Here is a 16,780-nt window from a genome sequence, read left to right on the forward strand (position 1 = left end):
TATTAAAAAGCTCTGCTGTTTAAATTTTACTAGCATAATAACCAGTTCTCTCTTTATGGCTGTTCTGAAGTCGATTTGCTGGCCACCTGTCAGTTTGTGAAATAAATGTTAGGTTTTCCTAATGAATATTAAGGTTCTTCATGGATTTTTCTCCCATCATATCTCCCTGAACTTGTCCAGTGCTGTGTTCATGCCTGTGATTTATGCTTAGCAGGTGTTTGTTTGCTATGGGTTTCTAAATGTTGGCTTCCTACTGTAAGAAAGGAATGGGAAGGTGGGAATGGGTTCATTGTATTCTGTATATTGTTCCACAACTGTGAAATGGATTTCCAGCTGACACTCTATGTGCTGCGATGCATTAAACCACAAAGCCCCATCTATATCGGCAATATACAAACTAATGCACGGGAATTCACAGTTAAGACTGAAGCTCCATTATTAACTCACTGTGTTGTATCTAGGTATTGCTGTACATATTGTTTTGATATATACCAAAAGCACTGCGATAGGTAAACAAAAGCGGATGAGTTCACAATACAACTTCAGTCTTCGCTATGAGATTCTGTGCTCTGGCAGTTTTATTCAGACCTTTTACACTCTGTGAATTTTATATTTCAGTTTTTCAGCTTTAAAATGTTTGTTGAGGCTATGTGAACCAGTAAAACATATCCTTAGAGAACTCTTATGTAAGTAAATACATAAAATGTTTAGCTAAATTTTAAAAAAGACATTATTCACATAGTAGTTTGGATTGGTCTACCATGCTAAAAAATACTGCAATTAGCTAGATTAGAGTGACCTAATTTTAAAATGCATACTAGATATCTGCTAAATTACAAAAGCTCTTGTCAGAGTCAATACAGTGTGTGTTATAAATACTTTTTCCCCTAATTCGTATAGACATTATTCACTTTGGGGAGGATAACTACTGCTGGAAAGTTGTGGATTGTTAAGCATTGCTAACAGCACTGAGATTGTTTTCAATACTGTATCTATACAAACTGTGGAATACTGCAGAAATCATACTTTTCCACAGTCTTATTTCTGAGCTTCTGAGGCTGACTGTGTCACCTCCAAGAAAATTATCCAAAGACTCACAAGTCAGCAGAAAAAAAATGATGGTCTTCAGTGGGCTTTGGACTAGGACACATTTTAATATACTTTTCAAAGATGGGTTTATACATGCACAGTTCCTCTTTTCCCCAAAGACAGATCCTACTTAACCTCTGAGTCATAATTTACGTATGTCCTCAAGGTGCACCTCTTTTCCCCAAGCTAGACTTTTTTTTTTTTTCCAGTGCTGCTGACTAAGCATGATCTGGGGCTTCCTTTTATTATTACATTCTTGTGTTGCCATTCACATTCCCTGAGAAGTCACTGGCATGATCCAGTTGACTCCTATGGTTTTATAATATTCTAACTTTCTTCCTGGTGACATATAATAGCACTAGTATGCCATAAAAGGGTGAGAAGATATACCTCAGCTTTCTGCAAAATATGTCAACCAACCCACTACAAGATCCCGCAAAACCTGCAACTGGTTATCACACTTAGTACCATGGACTAGCTTTGATTCACCTTAACATCATGATTATAGAGGTTTAAAGCAGCTTTTCACCTGAAATTGGAGTGAAAACTGAAATCTTAACAACAAAAGCACTACACCTAACGGTGCTTGTAGGACTGTATTTGAAGTTTATGTTTAAAATAAAATAACCTTGTATCTATCCTTTGCAGGAATTTAGCTACTAGTCTTTATTCTTCAGCTATTCAGAGAGTGTTTGGGAAGTTGCAATGTGTATCATTTTATTTATCCTATGACTTTACTTCATATCATTGAGATATACACTAGAGCTAAGATTGGCTGTCATTTGCCAACAAAAGGTTGTTATTTTTGTTGTTAAGTGTCTGCGTGCTGTTTTAACAATAACTCTTCTGTTTTCATGTCTTCTGTGCTTAAACTTCATAGCACATACTAGATAATTTAGTAGATATTCTGAAGACTGCTACTTATCAATATCTGTTGGCTCCATTTTGTAATTCTCATTTGAGGAAGGTGTCATTTGATTTATTTCTTTATTTGGATTTTTACTACTCTATAATAAGAGTACCCAGTCAATGCTCACGGCTCTACTGACAACCTTTTAAAAATATGCACATAAATAAATAGAATGTCCAATTGCCACAAGATCCATCAAAGAGTCCAACAACAACATAGATATAACAAAAATAATCTGTCCTTACAAAGTGACTGATAGTTGCAATGACCTCTCTGAAACAGAAGCTGTAAATCATTACCATAGCTCCATAATGATATCACCAATCCTTTCCACATGTTTTCTTAGTGGACAGAGAAAAAGAATAGGCTGGATAGATGAGAAAACGTATGATTTTATAAACTGAGGGAATGTACCTTGAAACAGTTCGAGATCACCAGGGTTTGATATGAAAGTGTATTAGAAATATCTGAGATTGAACGCTAAGGCAGCTTCTGGAAGTTGCTGCTTGTCTGGTATCTGCCTTACACTCCATTTAGCTGGAGGCCAGACAGGTATGAACATTTTCGGAGAACAGAGCTCATTCATTCAGCCTATAAATATGGTATCGCTTGAAGCAGCACAGAGGTGCCTTGCCCATTGGTCCCTCTTTCCAGATGCTGTTACTCTCTTAGGGACACAAATTCTTAACACACACCTTTCCTCTTCACCACAACATTATTTCCTCTTCTGACATAGCATAAGATGAAGTTCAGGGAATGTAAATGGTCTTCTTATGGGATGATTACAACCTCATGTTTTCTACGTTATTTCTTTGCAATAGTTTCAAAACACAGCTCAGAAGGACTCCTTAGCAGCTTGTACTCACAAGAGGCACAGATTTCTCAGCAATTTGCCATTATCCTAAAACTAAAGCTATATAGTAATATTTTACAAGTTTACAATTTGCAGTCTATTACATTTAAACAGTCTTTTATTAGATGTTGCTAATACCAGTCAATGTCCTACACACACGTCATATACCTGCATATGAGAAAACCCAAGGATGGCATTTGCCCTTCTGATTGTACATTTTTTTCATTACTGTTCACACTACCAATTGCATTAAAGCATAAAGAAGCACAGCCAAACTCTGTCCTGTGTTCTAGAGCCAACCTGTTAGGGCTTTTCACTGGGGAAAAAAGAGTTCATGGGGTACAACAAATGGCTAAGCATCACATAGCACAGTGCATTACATGCATGGTGTCAATGTGAAATTAAATGCTATTGTACTTCATATTCTACTTTACTTCCCACTGTTGGATAGAGCAACTACAGGTGTGGAATTTTTTTTGCAAAAATACATCATTTTTTTTCACCCATAATTTCAGCTGATTAAAGGCAGGTCACCTCTGTGCTGGGCACTTCAGTGGAGAGTTGAGCCCCATCTAAAAAGCAAGCTATGAAATTGGGTCTATTAGCACAAGCTCTGCAACACATTAAGATTAGTGTATGGACTCAGGCTTGGAACTAGCTTGCAGATACAAACTGATTTAGAATGCAGATAAGGGCTTGTGTATGGCTGTAAAATACCTTGTAGGTATATTGTTTTAACCTCCTTAAATACCAAAATGGATGCTTCTAATACCTGTCAGGCAATTTAAAAGAAAGGAATCCGTAAGTAAGAGATTCTGATTACATACCTCTAATCATTAGTCTTAATCTGGCCTATCAATTTCTGTGGATTTTCCCATAATTTTACTGGTGTAAAAAGTACACAACCATGCTTATAATAGACCTAGTTAGCATTGTAAGAGTATTAACATGAATCACCTGACAAACGTAATCGGCATATACTTGCGTGTTTTTGTAAAATCTGAATTCTGGTATTGTACTACAATGGAATCATATTTTTCTCATAAAGACTGCAATAATGCTATGCAGCTCTTGAGAGAGGAACTTTTTTCTATAGTGTTTGAATCACCTTCCTTTTAAAATGCTGCTAAGTGTGAAATTAGTGTTGTCCCTCAAAGTGCATAAGAATAATTGTCAGTAATTGAACACATTTTGGGGGCTAATTATATAAAAATTGATATTAAAAGAATACTACAGAATTGATTGAGTTTTGCAGTTCATATTTAGTTTTCAAATTACTAGAGTTGAAAGGCTATGGTAAGAAACAATAAAAATCCATTCAAAGCTGCTAAAGAAAATTAAGGTTTACTAGTCCTTTGAAAGGCAAATGGTCCAAAGGAGGTAATGTACAGAGGACAGTAAAAATGCTCTTGGAATTTACCATAGATTTAAAATATCAAATGTTTTAGGATGCCTATCTTGAACATAGCTAATTTTTGCAATGAATTTCTGTTTAAATGATTGGTATTTCTGTTTTGTTTTGTCTTTTAAAAGGGGAAAACTTACACTGTCCTGGAAGACAGGCCTTTTTAAGGTTTATCAACTCTAGAATTTTGTCCAGGATCCATTAGAGTCAGTATGAGATGTGAGAGGAGTATAGCTTGTCATGACCTTGATCCAAGTTTCTGAATCAAAGCAGGAGATTAGTTTTGGGGAGAGTTTTTAATCACCACTTGTTCTAATTATGTAGTGTCAGAAATAAATGGAATCTTGGAAAAGTAGACCAAATGAACTTACTACTGTTCTTCATCCTGGAAGGAACTCTGCAACCCCAGAAGCAGTTGAAGCATTCTCCTGGAAGAAGTACTGTAGAAAAACATCAGAAGGGAGAGAAATCATCTACACTGTTGCAAGTCATAGGGCCAGAATGTTCCAAAACCTGTTGTATATTTCCATGCAACCAGAAATAGCTGGAAAATGCTGAATAATTAAAAAACAAAATCAAAGAAATATTGATCTACCCTAGAAAGATCTTGGTACAGAAGTATTTCTTTTTAAAATCAGCATCATGAAAAGATCACTAAACAGTGGTTTGCATATGAACATGAAAATGCAGAATATTCTAGATGACAGCCCACACATGGAACTTTCAAAAGACTGGACCAAAACAATTTTATTCATTTTTGCTTTTTAATTGCAGCTAAAATGTATTGTGAGGAAGATTCTATCTTTTTCAGGTCTTTTATTTCCCTATAAAATTATTTGCTCTTTATAAAAAAATCTAGAGGCATATGAGAATGATCGCGGATATTTTTCATTTAATGAAAAATGGAAACTCTAGAAAAAACATACTATAACAACATTTTAAATAAACATAGACTATCTAAATATTAAAAAATCTTGTGAAAATAAAAAAGATCTGATTAATTTCGGTTTCCATGTACTTGTTTGGAGAATGAACATCTTACTATATATCGTTATGATTTTACAAATTGTTCTTTGTCCAGCAAAAAAATTTGAAATTTACAAAAGCAAATGACATGCCTGGGGATACACTCAGAGAGCCAAGTTTAGATGGCTATGAAGAAATGGAGTTAATTATTCTGTTTCTATGTAAATATTCAAACCAGACCCTTGAAATACTAGTTTGCAATGCTAGAAATAAAGGCTACATGTTTGGAGAGGTATGTGAAATGTAATAATGGTAAAAATATGAAGAAAAACCAACAGCCACACAATGCTCAAATAAAGTGAGAAAACAAAATGTTCAGGAGATGAAGCCAAACTGTTCTCTCTACAGAGGGGATGTTAGAGTTAAAAAGAGTGGAAGGGGAAACATTCTTAGATATAACAGCTAACTACAAATGCATATGATCAAACAAATTTGTCTTCCACAATGGATGTACAAACTACAGTTAATGAAACTGATGAAGCTTTTAATGGATTGGGCTGCATTAAATCTATAATGTATCACACCGCTATAGGAGCCAACGTGCTTTCTGAAGTAGATGTTCCACATAAATCCCATGTAACATTCAGAGACAGAATACAAGTTGAACTCCACCAGAAGGCTGGATCATTTTGTGTCAATTCAGACACTGCTAGCTGGGTTAATATTACAGTCATTGTACTAAAACAAACAAACAAAAAATACAAGAACTTCAGAGATAAGAAAGACATGAATAATGCAATCTACCTAAAATAGCTCCCTAGAAGATTAGGTGAAGAGATTGCATCCAGAACTCAAAAATGCAAGAGAGCATTTAGTTTGGGATATCAGCTAAGGAGCCTGCAACACCAACACTATAAAGAATTTGTTCCTTCAACTCTTTTTTCAGAAGAAGTGCGTAAGAATGCGTATGTTTCACAATTCCACCAGCGCCTGATTTTTATGAATGTCTTGACTCATATATTGGAGGATGTGGACAGAGTGGAATCAGGTAATAACTACTGACCTGCTGAGAAGTGAAGATGATCAGCTCCCAAATCAGGATGTTTGATTTCTGTAAGGGACACAGAACATTAGACTGAACAGAAACACACTTCTTGGTCAGCCCAGAATTTAGTTATGTAGAAGAAAATAGTGAAAAAGACCCAGACCTGACCCTCTAAAAATGGATTTACATGTATGGATGGAATACCCCAGAAAAAGGAGAGCTGATAAAGACTGATGGGCTTGTTCCCATACCTGAAGATATTCATCCATAATTTGCTATGGTTAAGAGCTTTCTTCAGACAAAAAATCATGACAGTGAGTTGAATGGCAGAAGAAAAGCCTTTGGAATACAGAAGACACTATTACAGAGGTATCCTTACTGATTTTTTTTGGTATTAAGCAAGATGTGCAATCTCAAATGTGTTATGGAGTATTTTAATACTTATTGACATGAGCTTCTAACGCATATAAAACATAAACAGAAAGCTCAAACTTTTCTTTAGTTCAGAGTTTCTTGCCTAATGCCTAAGAAGTCAGGATTATCAAAAAAAAAATCCCATATACAAATGATTGCTTTCATAAACCCTGCTGTCCTTCCTCATGCTTCATTTTATATTAAAAGCTCTGTTTTGAAAAGTAGGTGGAATATTTGACTTTTTCTATCACCATCACTACCGTTTTAAAACGTGCTTAACTGAGATTTGAATGTTACATAGCTGGCAAGAATCTTTAGTTCTGTGAATGCTACTTTCTCTTTAGCTACCTTGGAAATATGAGTCCAAGGTCATTCTAAAAACAGATTTTCCTTAATAATAATGCTTCCTTATAAGCAGCTCACACTCATTAATGAGTAGTACAACAGAACTGCAACATTTCCCAGTTTCACCGTCAGGTCTTTTAAGCTCTCAGTGGCTTCAAGGCCACGTAGTTTGAAGAATGAAACTTCAAAGATCACCCTCAAAACCTAGTCCTTCCATATGGCTACACTCTTAGCAAAGCCTCCCTCCCTTTTCTTTGTGATCTTTCATGACTTAATTAGAAACAACTTTAAAAGGCTTTTTTTTTAAGTATAGTAGTATAACATCTGCATTTTCAGCAGTATGCTATTTAATCACACTGGGTTATAAAGTGAAATTTTTAGTACTTAGTGTAATATCTTGTAGAACCCATGCATTCGGTTGTTTAGTGTCCCTGACTCATCATCTTATAGTTTGTCATCAACATTTTAATAGCCACTCTTAAAAATGTAATTTGATGGATAATTCTCTAAACCTGTTTTAGTTTTGTTGTTTCTTCAAAAAGTTGTGTCTCTGCATGTTTTCTTTCTGTAATTCCTGTACCTGAGACTAATTCAAAGCATTCAAAGATGCAAAGATAAACCCAGGGCTACCATACGTTCAGAAGTTGATAGTACTGTGTGAGATTGCATTGTAGAAGAGTCTGACTCTTAGGTAAGAAAACTTTGTTCAATGTTACGAATTTCACCTTTAGTTGATGCATGTTTATTTGTTATATACTTAATATAGGCTATGTTATGTCAGTTTACATTTAGGCGTCTGAATTCTGTTTTAATCATGCCTTAAGTCCCCACATGCTTTATTAGATCTAGCATTTGCTGTCTGAAGTTAGTCATTTGTTCCTATGTAAGTTAGTCACTGACTCTGAAAATCAGTTATCTGTAGCTATTTTGCAGCAGGTGACTGAGTAGAGTGTTTCTTCATTTGCATTTTCTGTTAATTTGACAAAAATAAAGCTCAATACAGTAAAGTGGGATCTCCATAAATCTTAAAGAATTCTAGATCAGAGCTCCCCTGAGGAAGCTGGACCTGGAGAACTCTGAAATAAATTCCCAAACTATATGTTTACTTAAATATCTTCTCAAGTGACTCTTCTTTTTTGAAAATGGGGAATGGCTAATCATACTTCAACTGGACTGTTTAACATAAGCAAGTCATCCATGACAGTATGCTCCTTTCTTTTCTGGCAGCTCACAAATAGTTATCAGAGGAAGCAGGGGACTAGGCTGGTTGTGAGAGCTCAGAAGAGAGCTCTGCTGCTGTATCTTTCCTTTGACAGATTTCTGCTAGTTTTTAAAGCACTGGGAAACACTGAAATACAAACTACTCCCTGGACTCTGAGAAAATGCCAAGAATACGGTGGAAAAACTAAAAATAGTACTGATGTTGAATTATTGCCAACATCTAAGATACCTGAGCTACAAAAAGTTCTTTAAAAAAAAAAAGTTAAAATGTGTACTAATGTTAATGAAATTCCAGAAAGATAGAAGATAAAGAACATGAAAAAAATAACAATAGCAGGAGAGGAAAGATGATATAAATGCTAAATATCTAGCATCTTTTAGGGAACTCTTTCCCTAAAACTTGAAAAAATATTTTAAGTTCTGTTTAAAAAGTGACTTGCTTATTCAATAGCATGGCATGCTATGGAGCCATATGTGCCTACCTGGGTTTTTAAACCACATTCTGAAAAATGCACAAAAATGCGATGGGATTTTCTTCCAATCTATGGGATTTTTTTTGTTGTTTGCATTTTGTTCTTTTAAACTGTATTGAAGTTTCTATTACATATCTAATGTTACACCCAGAAATTTTCCATGCTTCTACAGGAATAAGGAATAAATAACTAGGGGAAAAAAATCTAAATTTTGTCTACAGAGATTTGCCTTGCTAAATTGCATTAGTCACAAAAGACAGACAGGCTCTTCTGCTGAGTAATACAGAGCAAGAGCCTATTGTTAAGTGCTTTAAATAACTTTTGAAGGGTTGTGTTCCTGCTATACAGACATTAGCTTGACAGTGCTAAGTTACCGTATGTGCCCCCCCCCAGAATAGGATGGAAGCACTGGAAGCACTGACACTCTAAAATGCCTATTCTCTATTTGGGTGTTGAAAATACTCAGTCTGCAGAAACATAGCCTTTGCAGATTCTGCATAGTGAACCCCTCCTTTGGAGAATTCCACCAAACCTGGCCAACTGAAAGCCTCAAAAATTCATAATACTTCCACAGCACACCTGTGTAAACTAAATTAACCTTATCTATTATTTTGGGTAGAGCTTTTTTTTTTCTTTTTTTTTCTTTTTGCATTTCTGTGTAGTGTGTGTGTGCGTACCCTATCAGATGACCAGTCCTCATTTCTAGACGGCTTTGTTAGTATCTCCACGTGCCCACCTCACAATTCTTTATGCAAAATCCTTAGACACTTCACTTCCTTGAAGCACCAGTGGACTGAATATATGCTTTTGACCCAGAAGTGATAATTATGAAGTCTTGCTTCAAAGGTGGAAGGACTCTGTATTGCAACTTAGGTTACTAGTTAATTCTTTAAAAAGTAATGATCAAAGCCATTGTCTGAACTCAATTTTATTACACATGAGCAAACCGGGAATAAAGCTACTGCAGTCAGGTTAAAGTCAATGAACTATATCAGATTTATATTGGCTCAACTGAGATCATAAATCGGTCCTGTAATTGGACCTTTGGTTTTAAATGTAACACTTGCAATTGACTGTTCTGCCCAGGGAACAGACAACTGTATTTTGGCAGAGTTCTGAACTTATTAGAGATAGCTGGGAGAGGGTGACTACGTGATGAACATCTAATTCTATAAAATGGAGATGAGTACCACCAGAAATAGGGAGGTGCTGAATTTGAGGTAGATGATACTTAAACTTACGCCCACATTAGCAGCATTCGCAAACCAGGAGGAGTGGTAACAAAGCAAAATATGTGGTAATGAAGGTGTGATGTCCATGCCACTTTTCCTTTTTTTTTTTTTTTTTAACTTTAGACTAGTGGTAGTCATATTCAATTGACTGAATGCTCATTTGCATCTGGGGTGCATCACAGCATTGTCTACTTGAGTGTAATCCAAAGGGTATTTAGTTCATGTGCTTCAATACTACACCGTGATGTGAATCAAAGTACAGAATATAGGGACGCTCAGAGATTTGGTTCAAAAGCACATTGTTGATCTGAACTAAAATGACACTAAAAAGAAAGCTTATTTGTAGGTTACACTGAAGATTTTATATATTCAGTATAAACCATCTTCCAGAAAGGGCCTGAGTGACTATCTGTGTTCTTCCCTGAAATGGGGGCCTGTGAGTGAACTGCTTTTAAACAATGAGATGAAATGATCTTGTCAAGATCAAACTATGCTTGCCGATTTTTAGCCAGCTAAAACTAATCATGTACTATAATAACAGTATATAACAACTCTCGGGACTGAATTGTTCCTAAGAGAAATTATTTGGAAAGGAGCAAGTACTTACTGAAAAAAAGTATTAACTCCTCTGCTGACCTTTAAAAGAAAACATCAGTTGCAGTGTAGATACTTCTAGCTCAGATCAGCTAATCTGGCTAGGTCATGGGCTGAAATATAGGTTTGCTCCCTCTTCTATAAAACCCATTTTCAGTGCAGATTAACACCCTAACGTGTTAATAGGCCCTTTATACCCTTTCCACAGCTCTTCCTTGTGGGGCAACACAAGTCATCCTACAAGTCAACTTGCAGAAGAATCCCATATTACTGGACAACATGAAGTGTTCAGGGCAAGGCAAAAACAGTGAGGAATCCTTCACATAGACAGACATTCACACGCTAACTAGACTGTTGCTCACATACCTGCAGCACCTGTCTCAGCTCTGGATTTCTGTTTCCAGAGTTTTTTTGGAAAAGGCATCATAATCTTCTTCAATCACTTTAATCAAGTATTTAAATCAATTTGGATGGCTCTGCCAGAAGCAGGATCCACTGTGTTTCTTCACCTAGACAAACCACTTGAGGAAGCCATTTTTGGCATAGAAAGGACAGTTAGAGGTCAACAATGACCTCAGCATCCAGCAGTGCTGTTTCAGAAAGCAGTATCTGGCCATGGACTGAGATTAGGATGCAAATCTGCAAGTTAAATGTACGCTGCAGACAAACCCTAAATGTAATTAGCTCTTTTGTTTAAGAATAAACTGACTCTAACCACTTCTTGGGTATGTGGTTCTTCCAAGACAAAAAAGCAAATAACTCAACTACATTTAGAAAAATGGCTTTAATGAACAGGAAAATGGCATTTAATCTTTTGGTGCATCCTGCATTTTATGAGTAAATTCTGTGGGAAACTGTGTAAATGGAATGTAATTATTTTTAAAATAGAATCCTTTGTTATTAGCTACATAACTGTCATGTGTACATAAAGAACCCTGCTGTACAGACAAAAGACTGGAAAAGTTTCCTGGAGAGTTTCTGCTATTGAAAGAATAAAAATTGAAGCAGTGGGGTGAACTTTTGGTTCACAGACTCAAACACTGAATGTTAAACCTGGCTGAGAGAAAATCACTTTATTCTGATAACCGGATTACTTAGAACAAAAATAGAGGAAAATTAAGAACTGAAGAGCAGAAAATTAAGGTGGAATGCAATTTAAAGAGTAAGTAGATGATGTAGGCTTTCATTTTCATCCCCCCCAGTGTCCAGCTAATTAAAATTACAATCAAAATGAAAGTCTAAACTTGTAAATATCTTTAGCTAATGATTTTGTCTTTTTAATCATCTTCACATTCAAAGACTTTATTTTATTCATTTAGAGCTTTACAATAAAATGAAATTGTTTTTCTCTAGTAAAATCCTTTTAATTTTCTTTATCTGTTGACTTTTTACATCATACATTATGTATTTTTCTTTTTTCTTCCTAATTTCTGCACAGTGTTGTCTCTACTTTTATAGTCTGCTCTCCTTATGCATTTACTTAAAACTATTATAAAGTTGAATGTAATAAAGTGGATAATGTAAACTTTTTGCTTTCCATAAAAGCACTAGAGTCGCATATACTGGCTTGAAAAACAATCTAGACAAACACTACCTTTCTTCCTAAGGTGCACATGCAGATACAATGAATTTCTAAGGCCCTGATCACATTCAACTCTAAATTTAGACAGAATAGTAAGTATTCAACTTTCTTTCTAAGACACAGAATGGATTTGCCCTGATTTACAGACTGCTATCTATGAAAAATGGCTGGATTTTCTGTGAGTTTTCAGGCAACTCTTTCAAATGGTTCAAGAATTAAAAGTAATTAAGGACATTTGTAATGTACTAGGCAACCTTTCTGACCTTAGTGTTCTTAAAATTAGTGTTTGGTATACTTTTTTTTTTTTTGGTATACTATTCTTATTTCACCTTGAAATCTATAAAAACACTTAGTTTCACTTCAAAATTTACTTTCATTATGTAAGCTTTCTAAACTCATTGTGAAGAAGCCTTGAAAATATAGGACAAACAATGATCAGCAATATGTCTCTGTCTTCACGACCATGCTCATTTTGGATAATATGAGCATTTTTATCTTATTGTGCTAGAAAACACTGATCACAATGCACACTAGGGTTGGGACATAGCCAGTCAACAATGCATCTTAACACAATAGGAATACAATGTCATTTACTAACACTTCAACCTCAGTGCTGCTTTGATTCAGCTACACTGAAATCTGAGGATTCTAAACTGGATCAAAGCTATCATGAAGTGTCTGTCAAATATTTTTGGGGTCATAAACTTCTAGCTGGTACAACACAATGTTTTCATCTACAATTTGATTTTCTTAGGACATTAGCATTAGACTCTGTCTTGCAACATAATGATCGGTTTTATATTTACATTGATGTATATATATACACACCTCCACTGAAATATTCTCAGTTGACACCTACAAAAGCAAGGCCAGATTTTGGCCCAGAATCTTTTGGAATCTCTAACAACATACATTCCCTGGTTCTGAAAGGCAACTTTCATCTGGCTGCTTGGAAGATCTCCAAGAGTTTGTGCTCTGCAAGGTTGGAAAGGGATTAACTGTATACTCTTGTGTCTTTAGAATCAATACAACATATGGATTGGCTTCAACTTCTGGTGTTGCCACTGCCTGCAAAGGGAGTATTTGTACAATTCGAGACGATGTAATTGGGCTTAAAGTGTCTGTACTTTATGCACAGAAGTTAATTTATGTGAATGCATTAATGTTTATACATCAGTCATTTCACTGGGTCATCTGCCAAACAGAGTGCCAAGATTTTGTATATATGTACGAAGATGAATGTGAGCTTTGATAGCCCTCTAGACCTAAGACATTTTAAAATATCCACTGCTTACTTAACCATGTAAAATGATTTTAAATACCCAGAAATAAAGTATAATGTAAGACAACTCTACACTAATCACTAGAAATATTTTGTAGCAAAAATTTTGTGCGTAAAACAAAGCAAGGGGGATACGTGCAAACTGCCAATAGCAGGCAGTGGATTAGGACTGTGGTATTATGGGAAGCCTGGTGGTTCTCACCTGTGCTCTTCTTAGTGGCTGATCTAAGACCTCGCTATTTCCAAAGAGAGTAGTGCAGCTTGTGGATGTGTCCTCCTGATGCTTTCTTCATGTTAGCTCTAGTGCTTGCATCGCAGCTTCAGCAAGCCAGGCCAGCCTAAAACAAAATCATGAAAAAAGTGATCAGTTTTTGATCAGCAAACAAACAAATCCAGTTTACAAGGAAATCAGGAACTGGAATGGGTGTAGGTGAGAAGGGGCTGCACGGCCAGGAACAGGGTGAAGGGAAGAACAGAAGTATCTTTCACAACAATGAGCCAGCCATTCAGCTGGAGATGTACAAGAAAACCTCTTTCAAATCACAAACACAGCCTGATGGTTTAGTCACAGAAAGTTCAATCTAGTCCCAATGGCTGCTACTGTGTCTGCGTTGTGCTTTCAAGCAGTGAAAAACTGAAGCTTAAGAGAGGAAAACCCCTTAATCCGCTGAGGACAGAGTTTAAATACTAGTTTTTTGCCCAGGACCTTGGTTAAGTTTCACCGTTCGTCAGTGGGTTCTGATCAGATACAGATACTTACACTTCTGGCATAGCTTTTAGACTATCGAGTTGTTCTGACTTCAGTGAAAAAAGGCATCATTACAACTGTTGCCACCAGATTTACGTGATCACCAGGTAGCAGAGGAATTGCCTCAGAAGAGAGGTGCTCTCTGAAACAGTTATGTATTAAAATACAGCCTGACTGTGAAAGTTTGAAAACACTTGATTGACAGCTTTACACTCTTAGTAACATTGACCTTCACTGGCTTGAAATACTATTGTAATTTTTCAATTTGCTATTATAAAATCCAGATTTCATAAACATATTATTATCTTTCCATTATGATTACTTCCTCTGAGATCTACAGACGCTTTTCTGTAACATCTAAATGGAAATGGGATTAGGATGAGATTCTGTCACTCAGGGGACTTGTGGAAAAAGGTGGGGATATACACAGGTCATATCTTAGGGGCAAGACGAATAAAATGACACTGAGTTATGATGAAGGACAGCAATAACAGTATTAGCAATTTTGCATCATGTAAAATTGATTGGTTTATGTTGGAGATACTAACATGGAGAGTAATGCACTGTTATTTTCCTGCCTTTCATAATACCATTAAATAAAACAAAATTAAGCTTAAAAATAATTCATGGAAATCATGTCATTTTCTTAGGTTACTAAGTGGTTTTGCATGAATTGTCTTTTGTGAACATACTTGCTGTCTCTGTTTGTGGAATAATTTTACTAACAAAACCTAGCCTATTAAATATTCAGAGATTATTGCTTTCAAGTGTTTGGTCTTCATACTGTGTATTTTGCCACTTAAGTCTTTTTTTTTTTTTTATTCCTAATAATATTAATTGACTGAATACTGTATTTGAATGGACAAAAAATTAATAACATCTTTTATGATTCTTCAGGGAAACAATGATTAGCAAAGGTGACCTGTGGCTGAAAGATCAAACCAGGACTCCTTTGCTGTAAGAAGGGTATCTGTCATGCATCTTTCTTGCTGTTATCTTGTTACTTTCCTGTTTTTAAAATGCTAAGGTCTGTGTGCCAGATCAAAGAAACATGATGCTTCTTGTAGGCTAAACTGCTTTTTATAAGAAAAGTGTAACGTATACTCAGAGGAAGTTAATGATTGTAATTGCTCTCTGGATCCCTGTACTAATATAACTTTAGGTTCTGATATTATATTTTGTTTTATTTAGACATATTAATCTGTAATTGCACTTGGCTAGAGCAGCTTGACATTTGTTTTAATGTTAGACACTAAGATAAACATGGCCAAAAGGACAAAAAGAATTGTCTTCAGTTTTGCATTTGGTGTAATTAAGAAATCTTTGTACTTCATAAAGCATAGACATATTTCCAACTAAATAAGGTAACTTCTAGTATAATAGATACTGAGATAAAACAGCTCAAGAAATATTTTGAGTTTTTGAATTTGAGTATTTGAATATTTTGAGTTAATTGCATCCTTTGTATTATTTATTAACTATGAAGCATTAACTTAAATGCTCAAGGTGAGCCACGCTGGGTAGAAAAATGGATATGAACAGCTTTAGGGAGCAAACTATGGGCATACAGATTAATGTTACAGTATTTAAAACCTGTTTGTGCATATACTCAAAACCTTTTTTTTGTTGACTTGCTAACTGAATCTTACATTGTCCAGAGTTCTCTGAAAGAGAACAAAAAATGACTACCAGAGCAACCCTTTGTTCTTACAAAGAACTGAACTGCTAGAACACGTCTTTCTCAGTAACTGGTAATTTGCTGAAAGTCTGGAACTAATCGGTGACAGTTGCAAAATGTAAAATCGTGTTAACCAGCGTACGTTATAAACTTTCATTAGCACATATTCTTAAAACATTTACTACAAAGAATTTAAATGGCGAATCTTAGGATCCTGCTTCCACCTCTCTGTTTGTGCGCAGTACACCTGATGCTTGGGCAAATCGTTGGGAGAATTTACATAAAGGACTGGCAGTTTGCCAGCATACAGAAGGAACACAACTGATTTTTAACATCTATCTCAAATGAACAAGCAAGGCCTCATCTTCACTCCTTGCCCCCATGTAGCGGCAGGACTTCTAAGAGCCACTACAATGCTGTAAGAATTAAGGGAGTTCAAAGCATGACCCCTTTTCACAGATTTATTTCCAAGCAACCCCCGCGTACAGCTCTCCCAAGGTAAGTGCCCAAGACCTAGGGGTACAAACACTTCTTTCACTTCTCTCCCAGCCCTGCAGAAAGAGAGCCGCTGGCAGCTGACGTACAGACTGGGCAACGAGATGCTGGAGAGCAGCCCCGCAGAGAGGGATCTGGGGGTTGTGGTTGACAGCAAGTTGAATATGAGCCAGCAGTGTGCCCTGGCAGCCAGGAGGGCCAACCGGATCCTGGGATGCATCAAGCACGGCATCGCTAGTCGGTCGAGGGAAGGGATTGTCCCGCTCTACTCTGCGCTGGTGCAGCCTCACCTCGAGTACTGTGTGCAGTTCCGGGCTCCACAGTACAAAAAGGGTGTAAAACTGTTGGAGAGTGTCCAGAGGAGGGCGACGAAGATGGTGAAGGGACTAGAGGGGAAGACGTTACGAGGAGCAGCTGAGGTCACTTGGCCTGTTCAGCCTAGAGAAGA

The 16,780-nt window shown here is 36.3% G+C and overlaps 2 long non-coding RNA genes across 5 annotated transcripts in view; both read right to left on the bottom strand.

Moving 5' to 3' along the window:
- The window catches only part of LOC121066983, a 42,428-nt gene that overhangs the window by 25,541 nt on the left and 107 nt on the right, over positions 1-16,780 (bottom strand). For 2 of the 4 annotated variants that reach the window (XR_005818052.1, XR_005818053.1), the window contains exons 2-4: positions 13,614-13,749; positions 6,287-6,334; positions 4,629-4,697 (exon numbers count right to left, since the gene is read on the bottom strand). This is a non-coding gene — a long non-coding RNA (uncharacterized LOC121066983). Of the gene's footprint in view, positions 1-2,072; positions 3,437-4,628; positions 4,698-6,286; positions 6,335-13,613; positions 13,750-16,622; positions 16,660-16,780 lie in introns of those variants that run through there. The other 2 variants (XR_005818054.1, XR_005818051.1) reach the window with 2 other exon arrangements.
- LOC121066984 lies at positions 6,903-11,462 on the bottom strand. The gene is made up of 3 exons (XR_005818055.1): positions 10,754-11,462; positions 10,046-10,050; positions 6,903-7,711 (listed from the first exon to the last, which is right to left on the bottom strand). It is a non-coding gene; the product is annotated as an uncharacterized LOC121066984 (long non-coding RNA).

The sequence above is a fragment of the Cygnus olor genome, chromosome 3, assembly GCF_009769625.2.
Source record: "Cygnus olor isolate bCygOlo1 chromosome 3, bCygOlo1.pri.v2, whole genome shotgun sequence".
Taxonomy (NCBI): Eukaryota; Metazoa; Chordata; class Aves; order Anseriformes; family Anatidae; genus Cygnus; species Cygnus olor.